General features: G+C 45.1%; 1 long non-coding RNA gene across 17 annotated transcripts in view; it reads left to right on the top strand.

Annotated features, from left to right (window-relative positions):
• LOC135409427 (uncharacterized) overlaps positions 1-23,235 on the top strand; it is a 159,614-nt gene that overhangs the window by 38,435 nt on the left and 97,944 nt on the right. For 13 of the 17 annotated variants that reach the window (XR_010428186.1, XR_010428193.1, XR_010428187.1 and 10 more), the window contains one exon: positions 636-997. The exons of 1 other annotated variant lie outside the window; for it this stretch is intronic. This is a non-coding gene — a long non-coding RNA (uncharacterized LOC135409427). Of the gene's footprint in view, positions 1-635; positions 998-10,261; positions 10,353-23,235 lie in introns of all 17 variants that reach the window. 3 more of the 17 variants (XR_010428199.1, XR_010428200.1, XR_010428194.1) reach the window with 2 other exon arrangements.

Below are 23,235 nucleotides of genomic sequence, written 5' to 3'. Positions count from 1 at the left end.
CTCTGAAGGTAGAGGTGGGAAGCATAGCTCTGCCTGGCTGGAGGTCACAGTGGGTTGTTGTACTCAATAGCTGAGTGTTTCAGCTGTGTCAGGGATAGGATCCCACTGATGGATTGGGCCAGACCTTGATGCAGATTCCTGATGGTGTGATTCTCCTGATGGAGGATAGACATTTTCCTCTGAAGTCAGGAAGGTAGGTGGTCCCGTGGATCTGCTGCCTTACAACCCTCTCTGTCATCTCTGCTGGTAGAGAAAATACCTCATTAGCTTTAGAAGAGGTAAAAAAAGGGATAGGGGAGGAAAACTGTTTGCTTTCATCTGACAAAAAAGAAGAGAGTTTTGGAAGGATCTATTGGTTAGGTGAGAACTTTTTCCAGTTACTGGCTTGTTGTCCTCCTCCTCTCACATCACCTGGCACCTGTGAGGCATTTGGAGGTGGTGGCCCCATGTTGTGCCTGTGCTCACTGTGACATTCATTTAAATAAATCACACAAATTAAAATAAAAAAGAAGAAATCCAAAAAGCTTCCTTCTGTGCAAAAATAAATCAAAATATATGAGTTTGAATGGGAATAAGCCTCGTCCAATGTGGTAAGAGCTGTTGTGTAATGGTCTGTCCCTTTCCTCTCTCTGAAGGTACCAACCCCATGCATCCCACTGGCCTGGAATAACGTTTGGAGCAGCCTGGCAGTGCGATCCAAGGATTTTTGGGATCATGGGATGTATGGATATACAGACCCATGAAGCCCTCTGGAGAATGCTGGCTGTGGATAAAAGCATCTTCAAGTTCTTACCATCTCTTTACCCTGTTTTTTCCTGGATCACCTTGTGTCATTTGGGAAGGAAGCCTCTCTGTCCTGAGGATTATAGTGTACCAGTCACTTAGTGGAATACCTCCCCAGTCATCTTCTCGAGATGGAGCCATTGCTTTACCAAGCTGGAAGATATCTTTTCTTCTCCCAGAGCCTTTCCAGTGCAGCAGCACTCCTGTCCAGCAGGTATGTAGATGGTTTTCTCATTGACTAGCCAGTTTGCTTTCTTGATCTTTAGGAATTCAATCATTTTTTTTTGGCTTACTAGTGTCTGCTAAAGGTAAGGCCTTCCAAAGTCCTTGGTGCCATGCTCCGAAGGTGGCTTTTCCTTGTTGGGTCAGACCCAATTTGAGATGTAGGTTTGTGTGGAGCAGTGGTGTCAGCTTCTCCTGAAGGTTTTGATACCCAACCTTAGCCTTATGTATGAGGAGAGGAATGGATTTGATGCTTCTTATTCCTCCTCCTGGATCCTCCTGGACTCTTGGGCAGCTGTGTTTGTAACCCACAGCTGGCACCAGCTGTGTGTGGATCAGTTTCTTGGGCTTCGTCGTCTCATTTCAAAGAAGATGACACAAATGTTTAATCCATTTTTCATCTTCTTAATTTAACAATATTTCTGCTGAAGAATGTAGTTTAGAGGTGCCTTTAGCTCTCCACGTTAAAACTATTCCTATTCAATATAGATGTGGACAACTCAATAGCAGTAGTGACAATGGCCAAATTTGCATTTTAAGTCATTTACAATGAGTTAGGTATTTTTCTAAAGGTGACAAGGTTTTTTCCATTTTCTTTGATAGCAGAACTGGATCACTGTTTTTGTCCCTGTGGTTATCAATTTGCTGTGAAAATCATCCTTTTTGGCTCTTGTGCTGGTTTTGTCAAATGCTTATGTGTGCTGGTGAACAGATCGCTCCTTCTATGGGGTGGACAAAAAATTAGCTCTTTGTACCTAACTTACTTATTTTTACTATACAAAGAGGAGGTGCTGAAGGGAAAGGGCTGAAAATGCTTTGTAGATTTATTCTGCATTCCCCTCAGCATTTGTGAGCCATTAAAAGTTTCATTTTCTTGCTTCGTAAGCGCAATTTTGCATCAAAGGAAGGAAATGCGAGGGGGGGGCCTGGTGAGTAGAACATGTTCAGGGGGAAGCAAAATCAGTTGCCTCACTCTTGAATTTGACTGCGACTCATAGGCCAAATGGAGATGGTAAACAGAGATTGGGGATAAAAATAGAAGCAAAGTCTCATAAAGGCTTACTGTGCCTGTGAGAGGCTGGAACTGACCCTGGGGATTTGATGAACAGCAGCATCATGCCAGGTTGGTGAGGATGGTCTATGGTCAAGCCCAGTGCAGCATGGTCAGGTGCTAAGGTAGAGCTTTCTCCAGCAGGACTGCCTGGAGGCTCAGCCCAGCAGACCACTGCACTTGCTTTCATGGGCTCTGTGCTCTGCTGCAGAGGCATCCCCTGGAACCAGTTCTTCATTCCAAGATAAGAGTTTTCCTTTCTTAACCAAGCCCTACTTTGTGGGTTGAAGAGGAAAGATGTCTAGCCCATTTTTCTCTCTCATGAATACAGAACACAGCTTTCCCCTCACCGAAATTCCCGGTGTTTTGCTAGCTCTTAACTTCTAAAGCACCTAAGAAAAAAGGATCACTGGCAGTTTGAGCTTTTAATCTACAATTAAAGCAAACACCGTTGATATTTAAAGTTGCTTTTGTTTTCTTTTTTTTTTTTTTCCTGTGGCCAGCTGTTTGATAAAGACATTGCAAACCAGTTCTCCACTTGTTTCTATAAGATGTGAAAAGGTCCTTTGTTAGCAGCACATTGCGATGGAATGAGCTTTATCTTTTGTAAGTTAACTAGGAGCAAATGGGAGTGTCAGTTGCTCCGGTGCTGCAGTCCCTTTGGTGCTTCTGGAGGCCCCTGTTTGGACCGAACAAAACCTGGCCTGGCTGTGACCTGGGTAACCCAGAGCAGCCCCAGGGTGCTTGCTCTCCTAATTGTACAGGTCTGTGCAAGGAGAAAAGGCGTGGTAGGTGTACCCCGAATCTGGTGTTCTGAATTGCTCCTTGCAGTGTGACTCGCTGGTCACACAAAGTCTTGCAGGCATCTGGCAGACCTGGGGTACCTGGGGATGGCTCGAGACTTTGAGCTTGGCCAAGAACAATGTTTTGGTTGCAAATCTACAGCTGTCTTTTACAGGGAAAAAAAAAATCATCTCAGGGTTTATTCAGAACAGGTCTCATCCTGCACAGTTGTGGGGACGCTTTGGAGAGTAAGTAGTTTAAGGTCTTTCCCCTTGGTCAGCGTGAGCATCTGGGTGAGGGGGCTGCCAGATGCATCCCTGGGTGCTAATTGAAAGATGAACCCCACCAGCATTTAAAATATTTGCTGGTAAAGTAGAAAAGGCTTTCTTTCAGTTAGGGTGTAGATCCTTGAATCAAAATGTCCTTTAGGGGGTTGATCTGTTGGCAGATGCATGTTATTAATAATAATAAAAAAAAATACAAAATGCTTCAATTTGGCTGCTTGTAAGGGTTATGTATGTGGGTGTGTGTTTCAAAAGCACATAACTGATTATAAAAATCATTGATGGGCTAAGTCGGTATTAAGGATGGTTGAATGACAGTGAAAAGCAGTCCTGGCACATTGCAGGGATGTTCTTGTCATGACTAACCCCTCTCACTCTCACCCCAGTGGAATTTTTTAGTGCCCAGCACAGACAAGCACTGAAATTGCAGGTTTGTAGAAGGTTTTTAACTCTCTCCCCAGCTGGCAGCAAATAAAGGAATTGCAAGTATTTATTGGTTTAAGGGAAAAAAAATAACCTCAAAGCTATAAAATAAATTTGACAATGAAGCTTTTTTAAGGGAGTCTTGACTTTATGGGTTTGTGAGTCAAATGTGTCAAAGCCTGACAAAGGAAGAGGTTTTAATCTACAGGTGCTGTCTCTTGCTTGATGGTTTCCTGTTTCTAAAATTACTTCCAGCTTTTTTGGAATGGGGGCTAAAACTAGTTTCACCTTTCAGTTTGTGGTCACCGTCCCTGACCACTTCAGCAGGCAGGATTTGCAAGGGTTGGGGGCAGCAAATGCAAGTGCTTTTAAAGATTCTTAGCTTGGCTGCCAAAAATCCATTTGCCACTTTTAAAATATTTACAGCTCAAACTTGGGATTTGCATCTTCCTCTGCTTGGGGAAAATGCTGAAGCTGCTGATGCTAAAATTTTGCTTTGACCTTTCTTTCCCTGTCCTACATGGGGAGTTTGGAGGAGGCTATACCCCCCAGGATGAAGGATGCTGATCCCCCTGTGCTCATCCTGCTGCTACTGACCCAAGGACCCTGATTTGGAGATTGTTGGCTTTTGCTCATCGTGCAGCAGTGAGAACCAACCCAAGCAAAGCGAATTAATTGTGGATCTCGGTCCTTAGGTTATGCTAAATCCTTTAACCCCTTTTGTAGCAAGTATTTTCTTTTCTTAGGGGCTGTCCCTCTACTGGGGCACTTACTAATGCCATTTGTACTCAAACTTTGTGCCCTTACTGCAGGCCATCTAACTGGGGATACACAAGGCCATATTTCTGTTTGTTTCTATAAGTAAATAAATATTTATATATTTTTTAAGATCTGGAATAATCCTGGTAGTATGTCTTGAAATGTCTGTTTATTACTTTGAAATATTGCTCTGAATTTTATATTGACTGAAGCATCATAGTCATACTTTCAGAATGAAGATCTTTCTTAATGTGTGATCTTCACTTTTCCACGAGCACCTGCATCTGCACAGTAAATACTGAACTATATGCTGACTTACTGTGCTCTTCAGGTTGCAAAGAAGCAGCGAACTATCACAAGACATACTGCTGTAAAAGCCAGGAAAACAAGAGGTATCTGCTCGGCTTCCCACTCCTTTGCGCTGCTTTGAGGGGCTCTGTGCAGAGCCGAAGGTGTCGACAGGCTGTTTTCTTGGGCTCCCATCTGCTGAGCAGCATTATGTGGATTAATATTGAGGAACTCTTAGTGAAATTTGTCTCATGCCACGAAAATGTAAAGCCTCCAAAGCTGGCTGGCATCCCAGGGCTGCGAGAGGCCCTTGGAGGGGCTCCTGGTGAAGGTGGCAGGATTTGCACTGTCCCAAAGCCGTGAATGGGACATGATATGAAGAGTTTCTAATTGAGATTTAATCATCTCCAAGCTGGTCTGGTTGCTGACTTTGGACATTAGACAATAACTGCTGGGCAGGAACGGCTGCCATGGGGCCAGCCTGCCACCACGGGAGGACATCTGCCCCATCTTCTGGTTCTGCAGCGTGGAGCCCAGTTCAGAAACACAGAATGCCATTTTGAGCAGTATTTTATTCTGAGGGTGTTTCTTGAGCTGGAAGCAAACTTCTCACTTGGCCTCCTAGTTTTTCCCTGGCAATGTTTTGGGGATCCCACGGTTTTGCTGGCTCTGCTTTTGCAGGGTACCATAATTGCTCTACCTCCTTTTTTTTTTTTTTTTTTGCCTTTGCAGTATCAAAGCCAGGAGGTTGGATTAGAGACCCGAGGTGCCAGCAGCAAAAAGGGGACCTGAGTGTGTGCAATAAAAAAACCTTATATATATATTTATAAAGATTATTGTAGACAAGTTGGGGGATGAGGCACAGCTGCATTCCAGCCCTAGTGCCACTGGAAGGTGGATCTCTTTTCACAATCCAGGTGAGAGGTCTAGCTTCAGCACAGTTTGCCTGGCTAGGGGCATTCACTGGGGTGCTGAGTGATGCTGAGACTCTTGCACTGCCCTGGCTCCCTGAAGGCTACAGGGGCTTTTGCTGCCTTTTAGCTTGGCCCCCTCCATAGCGTGGATGTGCCCACCTGCGGGCTGGCAGCATCCGGATACTGAATTGCCATCATCCTCCCCACTGGCACCGTTGCTTGGCTTTTATTAAGCTTTTTTGCAAAGAGCAACTCTTCCTTCTGGGGCCCCTGTGTAGTTTTATCCAGGGCTACATTTGCATCACCGTCAGGTGGTTTTCATTTGACCCTTGCCCTGCTTAAAAATTAAATACCGAGGTACTAGGAAGAGAAGTAATCTCCCAGATAAGCACTTTTTCCCTGCTCTTCTGTAATTCACGGGGGAGCTGGCTTACCCTGCCTGTGGATGACTAAGGAGGAAATTCTTTTTTGGTTAGGATAATGCTGACAGTTCACTGGAATTTTTTTTATCAAGGGTTTATCACTTCCTCCCTTCGAATTCCTAATTCTTATGTGCAGGGCAGGAAAAAAAAAATAGTGGTGACCACAAGTTATGGAATTTGCCTTCTGTGGAAAAGATGCTGAACAGCTAAATGGTGCTGTCAGGTTTGCCATGGTTTGCATAGGAGATTTGCTCCATATCCAGTTATATAAACAGGCTGGGTAAGAGTCATGAATATTTTAGCAGCTATCATCTTTCAAATGTGTTTTTTTAATGTTAGAGTTAATTAATGCTCATATCTCTTGGATATAGGTGAGTGTAAGTCTGCTCATGTTTCAGGTGGGGAGGAGGTTTGGATTTATCACAGGTCTCACGGAGATGGCAGAGTCTAAGTCAAGTTTATGTGTAATGAGTTTCTGGGTCATCTTGTTAATCTCCTTGCCTCCCTTTGTTTATAGAGGGAATCTGGATGTGTGTCTCCAGAGAACTCAGAGCAGCTTGGCCAGAGAGACTCTGCCTTTAGGTTAAACACGTGTGTGTTCTCACACTGTTTGCTTTCTGATGGTGTTTGGTGATTGTGCTGTTGATCCTTCTGCAAAGGCTTGACACTGCTGCTGAAAAGCTTTGACACTGCAAGGCATTGTTTACTTATGAAAGTGTTATTATATTTTGAATATCTATAATTCATCTCTTGTGCTCAAAGTGACATTATATCATAAAATTGCTCTTATATTTCAGAGCTTTGAGGAAAAGCTGTTTTTTTGTCCCAGACTCTCTGTGACAGTACTGGAAAGTGCCTTACCCTTTGTATCTCTGTAGACCCCTTTTATGAATTGTGAGTGACAGCAGGAAAGTATAAAAGAACACAGAAGAGCTGTTTTTGATGTTTATAAAAGGCTTTGATAAAAGATGCAGCACACAGACTTGATATTATTTCCTATTTTTAACTTCTTAAGAGCATAGAGCGCTCAGATCCAATATTTATGTAAAAGGGGGAAGAGGGGGGCTGTATTTCTTCTTTTTTTTTCTTTTTTTCCTTATTTTTTCTTTTTTAGAACCAGGTGATTTAAAATAGGAAACTTTCTTCCATGCCCTAGTAAAATTTTCTTCCATGAAGCATCAGTAAAGTAAACCCCATGGCATTAATTGTGTGGATGACGCTGGAGGAGACCAGCTGTGGTTTTGGAGGCTCCTTGGTTGTAAGTTCATGCCTTCAACCTCCCAGTTGTGGCTGGCTCCAGTAGACCCACCAGCCATGGTGCTGTGTGTGGTGAGGCCTGCACTTATGGGTCTTTCCACTGAGAGTTGGAGAAATAAAACCTGGGAAAGCCAGGGCAGCTGCTCTCCTTTCTCTAAAAGTCAGATCACATTAAAGGCATCTCTCTAATAAGTAGTTTTGCTTGTTCCACAGAGATGCAAGTCTGTTACTGACTGGGTAATTGCAGTTTTACTGATGAAAGTGCTTCTCATTATTTCCAGCCTCCATGTTGCAGTCTCCTCTTAAATCTCATCTGCCAGCATGGCTGTCTGGTGGTGGGCCTCTGTACTCCTTAATATTCCCATGAGTGTATACATGAGCATGTCCATAGGACTTCATCAGGTACTTTCCCACGTGTGTGCACACAGGCACACCAGCACAGAAAATAGGTGTGAGGGTGAGTGCGGGCTGCGAGTGCACGCGTGGCATTGGCACAGCCATTTGCACGATTGTTGGATCCTTCATCCAAGCAAGGGCCTTCACGCTGCATATCAAGACTCCTAATGAATGGCACCATGCAGACCTGTCCTTGAGATCCATCTGATGACAAAAGTCATCCTCTTGCTTGAAACCATATGTTGTATTTTACTGGGGCTAAATGCCTTGAAACACCCTGTGCAGGGGAGGACAAGTCCTTCTGTCTCCTGGAAAACCCCGGGACAGAGCAATGTTGCCAAGTCCTATCTTGCTGCAGTGCTGATGAAGAGTTGATCTTAATGGGATGAGCACAGCAATAGCTGTCAGTTAGGGTTTTGAGTTCTTCAGCAACATGCAGTCATCCAAGGGACCATTCAAGGCAGGTGCTGTGTTTGAAGTGCTGGACTTGAGCAAAGACATCTCAACCTTAAATGCATCTGAGGTGAATAAGCACCTGCTCTGTTCTCTGTACAGGAACCTGTATGCAAAACCATAAAAACAAAGGGAGTTACCAGCCTTGGGTGGCCATGGGAAGGTGCTGAGAAGTGTGTTTACTTGGGTGTTGTTTCCCTGCCTTTGCTGTTCCTCTAGAAGCTCACAAATCTGGACACTAAGGTCTATGGGGTGAGATGCTCATTTGGGATGTGTTGGCATAGCAACATGCCTGCTTGATAGCCTTTCCTCTTGTGTGTTCCTTTGTAGTAATGAGTGCCCAGTTACACTCCAAATGGATGCCTCCAGAGGTGTTTAACAGGGCCCACACATGACTTTAGGGAATGAAGCACAGTCTTATTTTTTTCCTGTCTTACCCGTGAAACCGTGTAACACCACACATAAGAAGGTGCTGTTGTCCTCTGCTGCATGACTTGTTGGACTTGGCTAGCTTATGGCAGTAGTGTATCAGCATGTACAGGTGTCTTTTCAACTTCTGACAGGTTTTTCAGTTAGCCAAAAAGTTTGCGCATCCTCAGTTCTTCTGTAAGGCATGGGAGGACTTTGTTATTCCACTAGTGGACACTATGGTAAATTGGAAAAGCTGTTGCTGAGTCCAGAAGAGACGGGTCAGGATAGGACTTGTTGAGCTGGAGTGACACTGTGCCGTGCCCCACCTGTGGCACAGGTGTTTGGGGTCTTCCCACTGTGCCTTAGTGCCTACTGTGCAGCAGCTTGGGTGCCTTGGTTGCATTTCCAGCAGCAATCCAACTGCCTCGCTGCAAGCTGGGGAGGAGTGGGCTGGATCCGGAGCACAGTGGAAGCTCCCCAAAACTTGGGGCTCTGTGTCATTGCACAGAGCTGTGCCAAAGCATCTGATTAAATGTGGATCTTAGCTGGCAAGAGCTGCAGTTCCTCTTCTTTTCAAAGAAGCTGGGAAAGGCTCCCCAAAACAACCACTGAAGAAAGTGTCCAGATGAAAGGTCTGGTAAGTGTCAGGATCCCCTCTGCTGTGTTTTCAGGCTCTTCTGTAATCAACTGTCATTTTGGGATCTGGGCATATTGGACCTCAGCAAGTATGGACTGAAACTTAAACAAACAGTGACTCTTCTATAAATATTTAGCTCACACTGTTTAGGAGCTGCTGGGAATAGGAGACAAAAAAAAAGTTTAAAGTTCATGACAGTGTAGAAAAGCTATCGGAGGATGGCACTCGGTCACTGGATCTGCTGGCATGTAGGTTTGAATTGCTAATCCTCCTTTTTTCCTTCCCCTGAAGAACAGGATGTATTTAAGCACCTTTACAGAGACATAAGGTTGCACTCTTCCAGTGCTTACCCAGCTGCGCTGGGGACTCAGATCAATGCAGAGGTCTTCTTCAGCTTGGCTGGTTGAGCTGGATGCCCAAGAGGAGCCGTGGTGTGGAGTAAATGGATGATGTTCCCTGGCCCTACACATCTTTGCAAATTTGGACTGGTCATCTGAAGTTCATGCATCTGCATGGAAGAGGGGGATGTGTCTCCAAGTGTATGCTTTTATCTGACCACCTCGATACTGGTACAGAGGCTTGCCCCCTGGCCGGCTGCTGCTGAAGGAGCTGGGGTCCCCTGATGGAGCTTGTTTAGACAGCACTAGATCTTGGGCTGCTTGTTCTTGCAAAAGCCTCAATAGTGAGGTAGACCTATCTCTGACAGCCTTTTTTGCTTCTTAAGTGTGAAGGCGATATCCTTTTTTTTCACTTTTCAGAGATCTTGAAAGAATGGGAAAGAATTAAACGTGCTGATAAGAAGTGGTATTGGTAGCAGAGACTGGCAGAGGCACACGTGCTTTGAATAAGCAGGGAACTTCACCATGAACAAGAGTCTGAGATTATTGATTAGAAAGAAGAATAAAGATTGATCATTGATTGATCATTATTTTCTTTCTCTCTCTCTCCCCTTGCTCTTCTAATACAAAGTATTTGCAGTAGATGATGGTTATAGGTCTCTTCCAACTATTGTTTCCTATCCTATCCTATCCTATCCTAATCCTCTCCTCTCCTATCCTATCCTAACCTATTCTATCCCATCCCATCCCATCCCATCCTGATAATGTAACAGTAAACACAAAATGTTTGGTGTGCTCTATGAAACGCTTTGCAACTGCTCACACCACTGCTGCTTGTAGCATCCTGGGGCTTTCTGTACCAGAATGATCAGTGTGCCTGGAAGATTAATGGCAGAGGAGAAAATATGAGGGAAGGACATGTAAGAAAAAGGTAAATTTCTCATTTCCAGGTTGCTGAAACCACTTTTGAGGTTTGAGAGAAAATGTCAGTATTTTAGTTGGAGGTGGTGGCAAGCTTGATGCTTTTTCTCTTTCAATAGTTTCTTTTAGTGCCCTTCCTAATTTAAAAGGAGGTGTTTAAATTATTAATGTTCTACCACTAAAGCAGAGGGATTCTAAAGTCTTTGGCAAATCTCTGCTAAAACATTTATCTTAAAAAAGAGCCTCACGTTTTTCCCAACTCTGACAGAAGCTCCCCTTCCACAAGAAGCACTGAATCTACAGAGGTGGAGAAAGAGCTTGATTTATGTAGAAGGTAATTTTATCCAGTGGTGTTTGGCCCAAAAACATAAAGATGATAATGATTTCTATTTTTTGACATAGCCTTTGCAGATCTCTGTGTTGCTGCCTGTTGCTGAAGCAACACTGTGCCACAGGTGAGTGCAGGCGCATGGCCCTCAGGAGCTGCCTGTGAGGGATGGGTGCCCTTACCTGGTTATTCTGGTCGCAACCTGTGTAGTATTCTGGAGATGAGAGGCAGCTGAGGGTTCAGACACCCTCATTGAAGCTGTAGTTGGAGCTCAAGGCTCTCATTAGATTTACAACACATTTGCCTGCTAAACCTCCCCATTCTCTTTAGGTGTTTGTCCTGATTTTGTACCAAATCTCCTTCTTGCTACTTGAGCTGAAGAATAAAGTATTATAACTTTGGCTTAGGGCAGCTGTCCAAGGGATATATTGGGATACACTTGGCCTTTGAAAACAAGGACTTCAGTCTCCAGCCCTGTCAGTCCCTCTGGCTCCTGGAAGTTTTCCTTCCAAATGGTTTCTTCAAACCTCAGAGAAGTTTGTGTTTTTTCAGAGCTATGATTAATACCATTTTTACGCTTCGTTGCAAAATGCCACACAATGAATGAGACCAGCAGGGTGGTGGTTTATGGGTGGGATGAAAAAAAAAATCAAACAAACACTTCCAGACACTGTTTTGGAAGAGTGATGTGTGTGTGTGCATGTTTTATAATCTGCTGCGAACTGTGGGGTTGAGTTCCTATTAAAAGGAAGGGGGAAAAAAAGCTTCAACCTCATCTATGGAAAGAATGTCAGAAATAGTTGAGAAGTTGAATAATTACAGGGTTTTTTGCACCAGGTCAGTGAAAGCTAATTTGACAAGCAAGATTGCTTTGCAATTACACAGTCATAGGATGGTTGAAGCTGGAAGGGACCTATGGAGTTGACCTGGTAGAGAGTTACAGCTGGTTGTCCAGGACCACATCCAGATGGTTCCTGCATATCTCCACAGATGGAGACTCCACAATCTTCGTGAGCAAGCTTGGTCATTCTCACAGTAAAATTAGGCCTAATGCATTGGATTTCAGCATGTCAGACATCGGTTCCTGCTCATTACTGGTGCAGTTTGAAAAGTTTGCGGGGGTATGTGGTTTTGGGACAGAGTTGGCTTGAGAGCATGGTAAACATGGGTCTGCAGCTGAACTCTGTGGCTTGGGCTCAGCAGTGCTTCTCTGGGACTAGGGAGCTGGTTGGGCTTGGCACAAGATTCCAGAAGTGGTGTGCAAGGAGGCTTGCTGCATGATGGCTGGGTGTCTGGGAGCTTGTGGTCCCTCTGATTTGGTTTTGAGGCTGTGCCTGTAGCTGACCCTCCAGCCAGCTCTGATGTCTTTTGCTTCCCTTCCCTTGACACTGTATGCCTACTCCCAGTCGGCGAGTCACTTTTCCACAGGAATCTGGGACTCATTTATCAGCATAAAATGAGGCTAATTACTGTCTTGTCTTGGTGGCAGACCCCAGGGAAAAGAATCTAAGAGGTTTCATGTGGCTTTGTACCCAATGTGTCCACATCTTAGGGACACAGAGGGTGTTAGTGCATATGGGAGGTCACCTAAACCTCTATGGGGACATTGGGATCAGCACAGATTTGCTTCCTGGTGGCTTCATGTGCATCTCTCATACATGGAAAATAAGCAAAGCCTAAGATTATACTCAGGATCTGGTTCCTCTGCTTGATCATTACTGTTTCTTCCTGTCTTCCACCCATGGAGAGCAGTAGCCCCTGTTTGTTGGCCTGGGTGCATTTTTTTTCCCCTAGACCATGTTCTTTTCATCCTGTTTTGTTTGCTGATAAGTGGTAGGAATAGCAGGAATGAGATGATGGCTCCCAGTGAACACTCCCACTGTCCACAGACGTGTCCCATTCAGCCTTTGGGCCATTGACAGGGGTGTTTTTTCATTAAAAATAGACACAGACAATGCCACTTCCTGAGGACTGTGATTTATCATTTAATAACAAGTGGTTAGTCATTTCCTTCGGAAAACTCTCTGGAAGTGTTATTTTTCTTTCTCCCTTTGCTTCCTTTTTTTTAAATTTCCTTCAAAACCCTGCATTACCTGTCAGAGCCACTGTGTCTGTTAAATGAAATGTTCTCTTTTCAAACTGTGTCGAGGTTTAACCCCAGCCAGCAGGTAAGAACCACGCAGCCGCTTGCTCATTCCCCCAGCAGCAGGACCAGGGAGAGAATTGGAAGGGCAAAAGCCAGAAAACTCTCGGGTTGAGATAAAGACAGCTTAATAAGGAAAGCAAAAGCTGTGAACACAAGCAAGGAAAAACAAAGAATTAATTTACACTTCCCATGGGCAGGCAGGTGTTCAGCCACCTCCAGGAGAGCAGGGCCCCATCACACATAACGGTTGCTTGGGAAGACAAACTCCATCACTCCAAACTTCCCTTCCTGCTTCTTCTTCCCCCCATTTTATATACAGAGCAGGTTCATATGGTATGGAATATCCCTTTGGTCAGTTTGGGTCACCTGTCCTGGCTGTGTCTCCTTCCAACCTCCCATGCACTCTCAAATTCCCTGCCAGCGTGGCAGCACGGAAAGCAGAAAAGGCCTTGGATCTGTGTAAGCGCTGCTCAGCAATAACAAAAACATCTCTATATTATCAGCCCTATGTTCAGCACAAAACCAAAACATAACCCCATACTAGGCACTGTGGAGAAAATTAACTCTATCCCAGATGAAACCAGCACAAGTGGAAATCATATTTGGGATTTAAAAATCATGAAAATAACAAGTCCCTTTGGGCATGGGCTTTTCTTTGTATATACCTGCAGCCCTGAAGTCTTAGCTTAGCCAAAGGAAACAGCAATGGAGAGACAGCTGAGTAGGTGAGACTTGAAAAATGGTGATGGTAATCCTGAATGTGGACTGGATGATCTGCTTCATCTGACTTGAAGGAAAATTTCAAGTAACTTGAGGTATTGTCTTGAGTTGCCAGCTCTTAGCTGTGATACTTCCTGGTGTGGAGGAGGAGGATGGAGAGCTTGCAGAACTACTAGGCAATCTCATACCAAATCTCATTTTAGTGACTTTACCAAAAAAAGTGCTGAAGGCTGTTGAGTAGTTCTCAAGGAAATCCCAACACCTCAGTAAACAAACTCGGGAAATGTGCTGAAGATGACATCATCAAAAGTGGGTACTTAAGAAACTAAAAGAAATAGTTCTCTGTTGGGTCAGGAAGGCATTTTGAGGGTCAGTAGCAGATTAGATGGTAGACTGCAGAGGATGCAGAAGATGAAATGCAACCAGGGACATGACAGGTACTTTAGGTAATCACATCTACTCTTACAGTTGCCTTAGTGAGCTGCAGGTAGAGGTAAAGACAACAAAAATAAATTCAATAAAGACAAGTGCAAAGCACTCTTGGAAAATGGATGCACATAGCCAAAATGAGTAGTAACTTTCGAAATGAGCAGGTTAACTCTAGAAGGGGATCCGTGAGCTGCAGTGAATCACAAGCTGGTTGTGAATTGCCAGTCAGATGCTGTTACAAGAAAGGCAGATCTTGAAGAGCCCAGAGAAAAATGGGAAAGGTAATAATTCCATCTCTTCAAACTTCGTTGTCATAGAAAACCTAATTTGAAAGACAGCACCCAGTCTCAGCCCCTCTATTTTAAATATGAAAGCAGGCGGCTTGGGAAGATGAAGCTTCTGTTTGGGAAAAATTACTTACAAGGAATAGCTGGAAAATTTGCATATGTTAAAACATAGAGGAAAAACAACAGCCCACAGGTGTCAGGCCACGTTTTGATGGGATGCTGTCTTCAGCAGTAGTTTTGGGGTCAGATATCTTTGCTTTCCTGCTGTTGACTGTGCTGCAGCTGATCGTGTGGTCAGTTGTGTAGCCACAATTTGTGTGTCCACACTGTGAGCTGGGACAAGGAACTTCTCTTAGTATAGAAAAAGCTGAAGAGTATCTCCAGATTTATTTCAGAGAATGACTATGCAAGTCTGCATGGACGACACGTGGCATGCAGGAGGAAGGAAGGCAAGGAAAGGAGCTGGAGGTTGAGCACGTGGTAGAGTTGAGACTTGAAGGGAACAGAGCAGATTTGAGACATTCAGGAAGTTGATGTGAAGAGTGCAGCACACGATGTCACTCCACGTCCATTGACAGTACTAAAATTGCATACAGGGAAGTGCTTCCCTGGACACCATCATCCAGTGCATCATCTCTGCCATACCTGATAGCAGCGGGGTAGGCTGGCATTTCTCAAAGTGTAGGTTCCAGCTCCTGGTGGTGGTGGTGAAGGAGAATGAGTGATGCTGGAGCTGGCCCAAAAAGCATTAAAAACCTCTTTGTTAGAAGCACAGCAGCCCTCCCCGGATGGTGGGGCAAGTGGTGCTTGTTGCTTGGAACTGTGGCTGAGTCCTGCTTGCTCTTGGCAAGGCTCTGCCCATGTTGCCTTGGAGAACGTCACGAAGACAAACAAGCCAAGAGAGGGTTCAGGGCTGGGTGGCTGTTTGACGTCCCTCCTGGCCCAGCATTCCTGCAGTCCTTGCATCCAGATTTTGGCATGGCTTCTGCCCCTGTCAGTCCTGCTGAGGTTGAGTGTCTCAACATGCTCTGAATCCAAATTTCCGACATTACTGCAATGCACTTAGTTTTTTGGCTCTTGAGAGTAGTTCAGCTGACCACAAATTGGTCACTGCTGTGATGTAAGCTGATGATTTCCTCCCCTGCGGATGCTAAACCAAATACCCCTGCGACTGCCACCTGACGGGGATGTTACTGGGCTGGTGTTTGCAGCTGATGGGAATGTGCTGGAGCTGTGCAAGCCTCAGTGATTCAAGCTGATATTTATGTTTATGATGAAATGGTAAATGCCTTGTCTGTTCTGTCCTACCAGCTCTACCCCCTGGGGAAAAAAGGGTTTTTACTGCAAGAAGAAAGGATATTCTGATGTTGGTTGGTTGATAATGAGAACACAGAGCATCAAAGCTGAAACCGTGTGCTGGGTTTTAAAATCACTGGAGGATATAGAAGTGCCTTGAAGAGGAAGATCACAGATAGGCAGACTACTGGATACGCCCGGTCCATTTTTTGCAGGCTGCAGAGCTTTCTCCTGTGGTTTGCAGGGTTCCCTTGACTTGCTGCATCCCTGAACAGCACAGAGCACAGCATTGGTGTCTGCAGTATGCACAGGATGTAGATGTGAACCTTGCTAGGAAGATCCAGGCTTCAGTTCTAGTCTTGTTGATGCTAAAATTCCCCTGAAAAAAATAAATACATGCTTTCCATGCTTGCTTGTGATCTGTGTGATGTGCTGGCACTGAATCTTGATTTGTGTTAATCTAGATTGCTTAAAAAGTAAAAGAATCATGGTAATTTGTCTTAAAAAGAGTACAGAGAAAGTGAAGAAGAGAACAAGCAGTTTGGTATTCATTGCCTTATCAAGGCTAACAGGCTGGGGCTTACACTGGGGAGAAATCAAATCCCCAGACAGTTCCTATGTACCACGTAATATCACTAAATAAAGCAGTGACCATCACATGAAGCTTGATGGATAGCAAGCTGATGGCAGGGCTGGTGTGGCAGGACTGCTGATAGTAGAGCTGCAGAGCTCTTCATTAGGATCAGTCAAGTTGTAGTGGCATCTCAGGGATGTGTCTTTTGGGCACATGGAAAACCCACCTTCTCCAAAATGCAGTGGGTGGTTTGAGTGATGCTGAAGACTCCAAGCTGCACTCCTGAAATCCCATGGTGCTGTACAGGTGACTCAACAGCATCAGCTCTAAATGGGGAAATGCAGAGCCCAGCAACTGCTGGACTTCAGAGGAAAGTTTGGTAAAAGGGAGCACTGCAACGACATTGGCAAAAAGGATTTTTAAAGTGTTTTTAAGGAAGACAAACAAATAGCAACTAACTTCCTGTACAGAAGTCCCTAGAAGGAACAGATCTGCTATTTTAATAACAGCAGTGAGTGTAATTACATGTAGAGATGGAATCTTGGCTTTGGTGACTTCGCGGGACTAGTACTTCATGCAAAGGTATCACTTCATATCTTCTCTGAATACCTTTGCTTTTTAAGTGGTCGACATTTTTAGCAACATTCACAGCTTTTATGTGACAGCATGAGAAACTGGTAAATTGATCCATGGGGGAGTTAGGACAAATTTGCCTGCAGGACTTGTGACCCTGTGGAGGACCCACACTGGAACAGTTTGTTCCTGAAGTACTGCACCTTATGGAAAGGACCCATGCTGGAGCAGTGTGTGAAGAACTGAAGCCTGTGGGGAAGGACTCATGTTGACGAAGTTTCTGGAGAACTGTGTCCTGTGGAAGGGACTCCATGATGAAGCTGGGGAGGAGTGTGAGGAGTCCTCCCCCTGGGGAGGAAGGAGTGTCAGGGACACGTGTGATGAACTAACTGCAGCCCACATTCCCTGTCTCCCTGTACCACTGGTGGGGAGGAGGGGGAGAAAATAGGGAGTGAAGTTGAGCTCGTGAAGAAGGGAGAGGTAAGGAGAAGGTGTTTTAAGATTTTATATTAATTTCTCATTATCCTATTCTGATTTGATTGGTAAAAAAATTAAGCTATTTTCTCCAAGTCGAGTCTGTTTTGCCCATGACAGTAACTGGTGAGTGATCTCCCTCTGTCCTTATCTGCACCCACGAGCCTTTTGTTCTGTTTTCTCTTCTCCCCAGTTGAGGAGGGGAGTGACGGAGTGGCTTTAGGGGGGCACCTGGCATCCAGCCAGGGCCAACCCACCACAGTGTTGTAGCAGGGCTCCCACTGGCATGTGCACTCTTCGTCTCTCTGCTTGGACTTGAAAAGCCACGTGGAAGAGTCTGCCTGTGCTTGTTCCAGAGGGAACTCCACATCTGCATCTGTCTTTCTACCCACCCACCTCTAATGGAAAGAGGGATGTGTTGGAAGAGCAATTGAGTGTCAGTGTGTCCCCAACTTTCCCTCTCACTTTGCCCTCTGCCTGCATTGTGGATGGAGAAAAGCCATTAAGGTTTCACTACTGACCAGTCTGGGCCAATACCAGCAGTGGTGGTGGGCTGTGTGAGCCTGAGGAAGAGCCATCACAGCTAAGGAGCCCTCAAGCTCCTTGGGGGAATCTGGTAGTTAAAAGTGCTTCAGTGTGCTTCAATACGGGTGAAAGAGCATCTTGCATTAACCTATAGAAGGTTTACATTGGGAGTGTGGAGGTGGAAGGGGCTGGTGGTGGTCCAAGCTCTGTGTTTCACAGTCCCCATCAGTGGGTACCAGGTGGGTTTCCCCCGATTCAGACAGGAAAGCTGCTCATTTGGGAACAGCATCCATCCTGTTTCATCACTGTCTATCTCACGTCTGCCTGCCTGCTCCATAAATTGTTCTTGGAGGCTGACCTGGAAGTATAGTGATGGCAGGAGCAGTAAGATGCAGAACCTCAGACTGGGACTTGTCTGATACCCATGGTGAGATGTTTAATGTTGTTTTTCTTCTCTTGATGAATTTGTCTCAGGGTGGTTGGTACTGCAGGGCATTTTGAACAGCATTTGTACCCAAGTGGGTCTTCCATCCTCTGGTCGGTTCTCCTGTGAGAGCATTTCTCAGGCAGGATCAACACTTCTCCTGGGTGATACCCACAGAGAGCTCTGTGGCTTCCTCCTGGGGTGGATGCTGGTGTGTGCAGCACTGCCATAGCATCACTTTCACCTGCTTATCTCCCTTGCTCACGGCAAGGCATTGTTGTGCTGAAAGTGAGGACCCTCAACAACCGCTGAAAGGTGATGAAGCGTACACAGCTCTCCACCCCAGCTCTTTTGCCCCATTGTTGTCCCCAGTTTTATATTTGCCTCCCTCCAGCTCTGTGGCTGGGGGCCACCAGTGACCATCCCCACAGTGAAGCCTTCCCCTGGCATCTTCTTCCTTGTCTCTTCCATCCTGCTTTTCCCTCCCTCTCCAGCTGCCAGGTCGCTCTAAGCAACTTTGGCTCCTGTCCCAGGAACAGTCTCTCAACACACGCAAACCAGGAAGGCTAAAATAACACTTTAAAATTGTTAAATAAATAGTGATCGGGCTCTACTTAAATGGGAAACGCAGCTTAATTTGTTAAAGGTTTTTTGTCCTCCCTTGGACAGATATTCAGCCAGGCATGTGTGTGTGAAGCATTTCTTGTAGCTTGTAATCTGCATCTTGTGGCCCCAAGTGGGCAGAGAGGGTTATGTGACTCTGAGTTACCAAACACTTACAGTAAAAGTGTAGTCATCCTGAACTTCAGCCAAAGAGGTGGAGTTCTGTAACTTTTTTCTTTTTTTTTTAATGCTTTCCCCTCATTCCCTGCAGGATGCTGCTTCGTCACTTGCATTCTTCACCCCGGCCAGCTTGTTGGAAAGGCAGAAATCCTCTGAGCCCAGCAGTAACTCTTTCCAGACTACCAGCAGCAGTCCAGGCACTTACATCCTGCCTCATTCCCTCTCCAAGAGTTTAGTGCACAGGGCAAGTGCATCCCCTATCCTTGCAGCAAAGGAGCGGCTACCAGCAGAGGTGCCCGTCTTCCTGAAACCTGAAACATGCTCATTTCTCTCTGGCACCTTTTTCAAATCTAAACTGAAAATAGAATAGCTGTTATTGTCGTGTGAGAATGGGAGGCTCTGGATAAGCATTTGTAAAATATCCAGGGAAAATGGATGCCGCCAAAGGCTCTGCTGAGTGGGAGTGGATGTACGAAAATGTGTGTGTCAGGATGAGAAAATGCTTTTCTTGGGAAGGACACGAGGAACTGGCTGCTTCCCAGCACACACCTCCCTCCTGGGGCTCATCCTTGAGAGAGCTCTCTCCATCATTTTTTTTTTTTTACACATGAATTATCCCAACCCACTGTTCTGAGTAGTAGAAACTATTCTGTGTTTTTGAGAGAGTTGTTTCTCTTTAACTATCTGAATGGGGAAAAAATAACCTTTATTCCCCGTAGTGAGAATTGCATGAGTCAAAATTTTACATTTCCTTCTTTAGATCCCCAAAGTCATTCCTGGAAGAATGAGTTGTGGGTCAGAGAGGGGCTGCGCCCTTCTGCCTCACTAGCTGTGAGGGCTACCAGGTCTGGCTGTCAGTCTGAAAGGGTTATGAGAGCAGAGTAAAACTACAGTCATGGCCTGAGCAGGGATACCCAAAATTACCATCAAAAGAAAAGGAGGGAGTTGGCCAAATACAACCTGCAAACCCTTAATTCTTTGTGACAGTGATACCCTAGGCCAGGTAATCTCCAGCATCAATGTTGCTGAAGTGATGGAAGCAGCTGATTCTGTGGGAAGAAGAAGATTTGATAAAAGGTATAATAATCTATTTTAAAAGTTTTAATTTTCCCTTTTCATCCTAAATTGTAAGAACACAGTTTCCTCCACTTTGAACAGGTCTTTTTATGTTGCCTTTTTATAATTGGATAGAGCAGAATCATGTCTCTTCAACATATAAAATGAACCTGGCAGCCTGGTTTTGTACTTCAGCCTCCCAAAGAGACAAGCAAGCATAAAGCAAGAAGATTCACTGCCTACTAAAATGCTCCACTTATTAAAAAAAATACAATAAAATCCTCTGTGAACATCCTGTTTCAACTCTGCAATAAAACTCACTGGTCAGTTAACGGTGGATCTCCTGTTCCTATGGAGAAGGGCAGTTGCAGACTTCAGAGGTTGCTGTGGGAAAGGGGAAAAAATAAAATTAAAAAGATCCACTCTTAGTCTTGGGAACAAAGGTTGCCTTGGATTGAGGTCACGTGTTGCAGTTCAGCTGATCTCAGTCATGCCAAAAGGAGAAAGACTTCTAGTACTTGCCTGAGCCCCACTGAACTGGTTTAGGGAATTAATTAGAAGAAAATTGCTCACCTTTTGTGTTTTTTTCCTGCCTAGTTTCCTCTTAGAAGGCTCACCAGCTTGGGGGAGCCAGGGGCAGCTGGGACAGTATACATGGCCATTGTGTGAATTTAACTGTGATTTGCAATTAAACCATTGACAGCTGGCTTTTTCCAGCTGAGGATGAAGGAGTCTCCCAGGTACCCAAATCTGGGATACCACTGAGCTTTGTAAATCATATCAGGTGGCTGAGTTGGATCAACAATATGGAGGCAGAAGCACCTGAAAGAGCATTGGGGGATTAACTGCAACCCCCAGGCACATCAGATGAACTGATAAGCTGATGCTGGTAGAAACCTCACCATGCATATGTCTGTATTCAATAAATAGTTTTGGCCAGGTCAAGCTCCTTCCCTTGGGTGTACCCCTCTGTCTGTGCTGATGTTCAGGAGACCCTTAAATGGGTGGACATCATGTGAAATTACACAGAATCCACTGCTTTGGCTTCACAGAGTTGGTATTTAGGTAGGTATGTGCATTACATGGCTTTTTGGGGCAAAGCCAGCATAACAGGTTTATCTCTCCTCCTGGGTGGTTTTCTCAGGCCTTAGGGCTCACTTCTGATCTTCATAAAGTGCATCAGGTCCCTGTGTTTCAGAGGGTCAGAAGGTACTTTCACTGAGGGGTATCATCTCAGCAGAGCCAGGTATTGAAAAACTTTCCAGGATTTTGTCACCTTGTGCCTGTGTATGCTGGGTCTGGCTTTGTCCAGAGAGCTGCAAGGGTGGCAGCCACCAGGAGCACCACTGCTCGCCTCTATCCAGGCTCTTGCTTCCTTGATACCATGCCATGAAACTTTAATTATTGGGGAAAAGAGAGTCTACTACTTGTAAGATCCCCAGATCTGTTTGTTTTAAATTGATTGGTGGTTATTATCTTCTTTTTTTTTTTTCCTTTTTTTTTCTCTAGACCTGAATCATTATGGATTAGGGCTGCTGAATCAAAAATGAGTGAAAATCAAATATATATTTTTTTAAAATTTTACAGTGAAAAAGCATATCTGTTCCTCGGGTGAGGTGGTATGAAACCCTTGCCCCTTCCCAAGTTTCCTGTACTCCCTCATGGAGTTGCTCGCAGCACCCCGTGCTGGAGATGGAAAGCTTTGGTGCGTGCTCCCTTTGGGGCAATGTGGATTTCTCCTCAAAAACCTCAGTTCTGGCGACCGGTTTTATAAATGCCTAAAAAATGAGGCTTGTACCTTATCTCTTGAGAGATCGTTGATGGATCCATTTCTCAGAAAGATATTTTATTCAGTTCTTTAATGCCATGCCACTCCCTTCATTCAAATGCCTGGAGTCTTTTATCACGTCTCCTCTTACTCATTGCTTAGCCAGGTTGGGCATATTTAGTTCTTTTAATCTTTTCTGCAACTCAGCTGTCTTTAATCATCCTTCTTATGTCAGAACGTTTGATGCCCACTTTTACTGAAAACAAGCCTAGGTTTTTTTTTGGGGTGTGTGTGAATTGCTTGGGAAAGGTCTCAGGGGAGCAGCTGTAGCTCCACGGCCACTTAAACCAGGCTCATGCCTGGATTCCTCAAAAGCTCCCTCGAATGTCTCAGTGTGGGTGCTGGGAAAGATTTCAGGCTCGCCACACACACCACCACACTTGGCACCCTCTGGGTTTAACTAAAGTGTTTATTTGTTGGGTGTGATCAGCACCACCCCCCCCAAAATGTTCCACAGGTTGGGTTTCCAGGGGCAGATTTCTTTGGGCATCTGCAGGAGGGTGCAGGTGCTGATGGTGGTTATGAAAAGTGGGCCCAGAAAGGTTTCTGTAACATGCATTTCCTTCCTGTATCTGCCAGCAACAAGGAGAGAGGTTTAATTTGCTTCTACAAGGTCAGAAGCAAAGCCTGGTGATAACTGTTTTTGTGTCCTGTGCTGCAGGTCAGGGTAATGCTTCTAGGTGCTGACAGGGGTGGTGACCCCTTTTTGCTGCAGGTATTGATGCTGTCTTTCCTGAGTTGTTCATCTGTTTTGCACTCTAAAAATAGTCATTCACAGCTTCTTAAATCAGTTTGAAGGTAAGGATTGCTGCTAGCAGGTACCAGGCTGAGCACTGCATTCCTTCAGGGCAGGGTCTTCAAACTTGGCTGTCTGAAGTTGAGCCCCTCCTTTCATGCCCAGAATTCCCACCACATACCTCCTGGAAACCCATTATTTCAGTGGGAGTTATTTCCTAAAGCCTGACTATTATTTTCTTGAAATGAAAGGGTTAAGGGAACAGATCTCTGGGTTTGCTGGGTCTGGGCCATTGCTGTGTAGCCTGGGGTGGCTTCCCTGACATGGACTTTGAATTACAGAATACTTGGCAGGGAGTTAAAGGAGGCCAGTAGCCTGCTTGTCCCTCCCCCGCCTCCTGTTATGAGGGAATGCTTCTCATACTCTCCCAAATTTAGCAGTGCAAATGTGGCTGGGTTAAGTAGGCTGAGTGATGAGGCGATTCTGATGGTAATAAAGGTCCCCTTTCCTGCTCTGCCTCAAGCTCATAATGCCAGCAGGCTGTGGGATGTACTAATGTGGGATGTATAGCTGTTTGCTATATGGATGTGTGATTTATGGCTGTACTGATGAGGGCTCTGTGGCCTGAGAAGAAAATGGGGACCTAGATGGTGGGAGAAAACAATCTGCAAAGCCCGCTACCCATCAGAGTGCTGGGGACTTGAACAACAGCCT

This window comes from Pseudopipra pipra, chromosome 1 (genome assembly GCF_036250125.1).
Source record: "Pseudopipra pipra isolate bDixPip1 chromosome 1, bDixPip1.hap1, whole genome shotgun sequence".
In the NCBI taxonomy this organism is placed as follows: domain Eukaryota; kingdom Metazoa; phylum Chordata; class Aves; order Passeriformes; family Pipridae; genus Pseudopipra; species Pseudopipra pipra.
Note: the sequence above shows the minus strand (reverse complement) of the source record. Positions and strands in the feature narration are given on the sequence as shown.